The sequence below is a fragment of the Anomaloglossus baeobatrachus genome, chromosome 7 (assembly GCF_048569485.1).
Source record: "Anomaloglossus baeobatrachus isolate aAnoBae1 chromosome 7, aAnoBae1.hap1, whole genome shotgun sequence".
NCBI classification, from domain to species: Eukaryota; Metazoa; Chordata; class Amphibia; order Anura; family Aromobatidae; genus Anomaloglossus; species Anomaloglossus baeobatrachus.
Genome location: NC_134359.1, coordinates 240,523,004 through 240,528,402, shown reverse-complemented (window position 1 = coordinate 240,528,402; position 5,399 = coordinate 240,523,004).

The window sequence follows — 5,399 nt, the reverse complement described above, 5'->3', positions numbered from 1 at the left end:
GACTGCGAGACAGCCTTCCGGGCCCTAAAGGACGCCCTGTCCAGCCCGCCCGTGCTACAGGCAGCCGACTTCACGCGGCCGTTTGTAGTACAGACCGACGCCAGTGACTTCGGCCTCGGTGCGGTGCTCAGCCAGGTGGACTCTGCGAACCAAGAGCACCCAGTCTTGTACCTGAGCAGGAAGCTGTTACCAAGGGAAGTTGCCTATTCCACGATGGAGAAGGAGTGCCTGGCCATAGTGTGGGCCCTGCAGCGTCTGCAACCCTATCTATACGGGCGCCACTTCATCGTGGAGACGGACCACAATCCCCTCAGCTGGTTGCACACCGTCTCTGGGACGAATGGGCGATTGTTGCGATGGAGCCTTGCGCTCCAGCAATACAACTTCACCATTCGCCACAAAAGGGGCCGTGACCACGGTAACGCAGACGGGCTGTCCCGACAAGGAGAGGTCGCGGACGGGCGCACGGGGGAACACCGGAGTGTGCTGCCCCCTAGCGCCCTCAAAAGGGGGGAGGTGTGAGGTAAATCCGGAGATATGACGATAAATCATGATATTCAAGTATGTCAGGAAGCCCTCTCCTGGTGTCACCCCCCCTTTCCTTCACACAACTGGTTTAGCAACAAATCCCATGGCCATGTCCTGTGATATGGAAATTAGGTGGCTTAGGGACAATGGACACAGGATGACTCCCTGCCGTGACCCTGTAGTGGGGGCTGCTAGCTAGTTAGCAAGGCTATGGAAATAGCCAGACAGAACGACTCCAGTAAAAAATGGTTCATATCTCGCAAGCCATATTTCCGATAAATATGGCAACCATAAAAATGGTGTCTCTGCATGCGGACGATGCCGGCACACCCTTTTTATGGGAGCAGGACATTGGGAAATGCCCCAGGCGTGATATCAGCCAATGGGGAACTGGCAGGCAGGTCATGAGTCCCCTCGTTCTGTAGCTAAATTCATAACTGTCACAATGAGAGCATTGGCGTCCGCCTACGACGCTCCCAGGCAAAGTTATGGCCCATATTCCATGTTGGGATATTGTCCATAACTCAAGCCAGGGGTGGAGCAGTGCTCCCTGTGAGGTCACGAAGGTAGGAGGGGACCTGGATTTGGCCAGGTTGATAACCCTACTTCGGCCATTTTCCAGCGTTCTTTCGCTGGGGGCACGTGCAGGAAACATCTGCGGGAGTTCCTAGAAACCTGGTCTACAGCGCCCCCCTGTGGCCAGACGCACAAGGTAACTGATTGAATTGCATACCTGTTGTAAACCATGCTTTATCTGTAACTGTACTCTGACATATGTATATTCTGTAGATTCCCTATTGTATATATTGTAGTTCTAGTGTGCTTTAGGCTGATTAAATTATATAATTAATCTTGGGCTGTTCTGTTATCTCGATCTTGAATCCCACGTCTGTGTGTTCGGCTAATAGTTACCGTAAATCGGTTGGTGGCAGCGAATTGTGCCAAGGATTATTGTGGGGAGGCCAGTGAGATTCGGGGAGATTTTATATATTCCGCCCGCGGAGGTCGGGGGAATATATACCTTACTCTCACCGGGGACCCTTCAATAATCGGCATAAGTAGTATAGCGGCCTCCTTGCTTATTGTCGGGCAATTCCATAATTGGCCTGACTATAAGAGGGGCGCTAGAGAGCGCGTCACGTGCTCTGTCTGTCGGTCGGGAGGTATAAAGGAGGGGTGACCCCCCACTTGTTACCCCCCGATTGTGACGTACTGGTAGCCAGCGCGGGGGATTTCTGAGTGACCCCCCCGGTGGTTTGTGACAGGTGGTATCCCCCTTTCATCTCAATCAGGATATTTCCTTACCCTCTTTTTATCCTCATCCAGTTCACCAATGTGAAAAGGATTTGCACTTGTTAGATCTGGTGAGAGCACTCAGACTCTACATTTCTCGTACGGCGCCCCTGCGCCGCTCGGATGCACTCTTTGTCCTTGTCGCTGGCCAGCGTAAAGGGTCACAAGCTTCCAAATCAACCCTGGCTCGGTGGATCAAGGAGCCAATTATCGAAGTTTACCGTTCGGCTGGGCTTCCGGTTCCCTCAGGGCTGAAGGCCCATTCTACCAGAGCCGTGGGAGCGTCCTGGGCTTTGAGGCACCAGGCTACGGCTCAACAGGTGTGTCAGGCGGCTACCTGGTCGAGCCTGCACACTTTCACGAAGCACTATCAGGTGCATACCTATGCTGCGGCGGATGCCAGCCTAGGTAGACGAGTCCTTCAGGCGGCGGTTGCCCACCTGTAGGAAAGGGCCGTTTTACGGCTCTCTTACGAGGTATTATTTTACCCACCCAGGGACTGCTTTTGGACGTCCCAATTGTCTGGGTCTCCCAATAGAGCGAAAAAGAAGAAGGGAATTTTGTTTACTTACCGTAAATTCCTTTTCTTCTAGCTCTAATTGGGAGACCCAGCACCCGCCCCTGTTTTTTTGTGTACACATGTTGTTCATGTTGAATGGTTTCAGTTCTCCGAGTTTCCTTCGGATTGAAGTTACTTTAAACCAGTTTATAATTATTTTTCCTCCTTCTTGCTTTTGCACCAAAACTGAGCAGCCCGTGGGAGCACGGGGGGTGTATAGGCAGAAGGGGAGGGGCCTAACACTTTTAAGTGTAGTACTTTGTGCGGCCTCCGGAGGCATAGCCTATACACCCAATTGTCTGGGTCTCCCAATTAGAGCTAGAAGAAAAGGAATTTACGGTAAGTAAACAAAATTCCCTTCTTCAGGCTGATATTGATGGCTCCTTCTGGTCTGTGTTTTCCAGGAGGACAAGCCTGCTAGGAAATGACATCTGAGAAATGTGACAAATCAGAGAAGTCTAAAAAATCTGATAAACCTGAACGATCTGAAAAGACTGAAGATTAAAAAATGCCCAGTCTGTATTAGAAAGCTCCCTGCAGTCTGGGATAAGAAACTCTGCCAGCAGTGTACGGACCAGATTGTTAAGGCTGAACAACCGTCCCTGGTAGACAAGCTGCGGTCTATGATGAAACAGGAGATTCAGGCCTCACTAGCCTCCCTCCCTGCTGCTGGCCCTTCTCCCACTAAAAGGAGGAAACTCCAGTCAGCCCCGTCTGATCATGAGGATGCCCCTGATTCCGCCTCGGATGGTCCCTTTGAAGGTTCTTCTGGGAGGCCTAACAGGTCTTTCCTTTTTTCCTTAGAAGATTTGGGGGTTCTTATTGGAGCAGTTAGGAGCACTATGGGGTTAGAGGACGAGCAGGTCCTTCCTTCCATTCAGGATGACATGTTCACTGGCCTGAAAACCACTGAACAGATAGGGTTTCCTGTCCATGCTAATATTCTGAATCTTCTCTCTCAGGAATGAGAATTTCCTAAGAAATGATTCAGGAGTGACCCCAGATGCAGATTTCCCCTGGAACCTTCTGAGTTGCATTGGGAGGTCTCCAAGGTGGATGTACAGGTGGCCAGGGTCGCTAAAAACGGCAATTCCCTTTGAGGATACTTCCCAGGTTAGGGATCATATGGATCGGACGGTTGAGAGCCTCATGAAAAGATCCTGGGAGGTGTCGTCTTCTACCATTCAGGCCAATATTGCCTCCACTTGTGTCTCCCGATCCCTCCTTAGGTGGCTCGACCAGTTGGAGGCACATATTTCACAGGGTACCCCTAGGGATGAGTTACTAGAATCCCTTCCCTTACTTAGGAAGGCTACCAGTTTTTTGGTGGATACCTCGGTGAAGTTGGTCCGCCTGGCAGCCAGGACCTCAGTCTTGTCTAACTCTGCTAGACGAGCTCTGTGGCTTAAGGCTTGGAGTGGGGACTCCACTTCCAAAATGACTTTGATCCCTTCCATTTAAGGGGGACTTAGTGTTTGGGCCTGCCCTTGATGACATTCTGGACAAGGCGACTGATCGTAAGGCTCTCCCGGATCCAAAACCCCCAGGAAACTGTCCTTTCGTTCCTCGGTGCCTCAAACCTCCCAGCCCAAGGGGAAAGGGAAGTCAGGCCGGTGGAGCTACCCTAAGGGAAGAGGGAGAAATATTCTCATCCCTTCCAATCAACAACATCCTCAGCAGGACAAACAGTGACTCGGGTGGGGGGGACGACTCTCAGCCTGCCTTCCCCAATGGCGGACCATCACCACCTGCCAATCGGTCCTGAAGATCGTATCAGAGGGTCTATTAATAGAATTCCCCCCCCCCCTTCAACCGGGCCTCCTGAGTCAGAGCCCTGTCACAGGGTTCTCAGGATCTCCTGTACTTGAAGATACAGGAGTTAATACATTTTTATTATTTATTCATAGAGCACCATTGATTCCATGGTGTTGTACATGAGAAGGGGGTTACATACGGAACACATATACAAGTTACAATAGACAGACTAGTACAGAGGGAAGAGGGCCCTGCCCTTGTAGGCTTACATTCTAAAGGATTTTGGGGAGGAGACGGTAGGTGGGGTGGGGTGGGCTGGGGGTCGGGCGGCAGCTCCGCACGGTGGTCGGGCGGCAGCAAGGTTATTGGAGATTATAGGCATTTCTGAATAGATGAGTTTTCAGGTTCCGTTTGAAGCTTGCAAGTGTAGTAGATAATCTGACGTGTTGAGGCAGCGAGTTCCAGAAGACTGGGGATGTTCGGGAGAAGTCTTGGAGGCGATAGCATGAGGAGCGAATGAGAGAGGAGGAGAGAAGGAGATCTTGGGAGGACCAGAGATTACGTTTTGGAGTGTAGCGAGAGATTAGTTCAGAGATATATGGAGGAGACAATTTGTGGATGGCTTTGTAAGTCAGTGTTAGTAGTTTGAAGTGGATACGATGGAAGATTGGGAGCCAGTGAAAGGACTTGCAGAGAGGAGAAGCAGGGTGGTATTGAGGCGAGAGGTGGATCAGTTGGGCAGCAGAATTAAGGATGGACTGGAGAGGGGCGAGCGTGTTAGCATGGAGACCACAGAGGAGGATGTTGCAGTAGTCGAGGCGGGAGATTATGAGAGCATGCACTAGCATTTTTGTAGATTGAGAATTGAGGAAGGGACGGATTCTGGAAATATTTTTGAGTTGAAGACGGCAGGAGGTGGTGAGGGATTGAATGTGTGGTATGAAGGACAAGGCCGAGTCAAAGGTCACTCCGAGGCATCGAACTTTGGGTGCTGAGGAGAGCGTGATGTTATTTATTGTAATAGTTGAGGTAGAGAGTGTAGGGGAGATGGAGGAAAGATGATCAGTTCAGTTTTGGCCACATTGAGCTTTAGGAAGCGAGAGGAGAAGGAGATATAGCAGATAGGCACTCTGGGATTCTGGACAGCAGAGAAGTGACATCTGGACCAGAGAGGTAGATATGAGTGTCATTCAGGGGTTGTTTCCCCAGTCCCAAGTCAGGAAGGATGGGTAGGCCACTACTCCAGTCTCCTTGTAAAAAAACC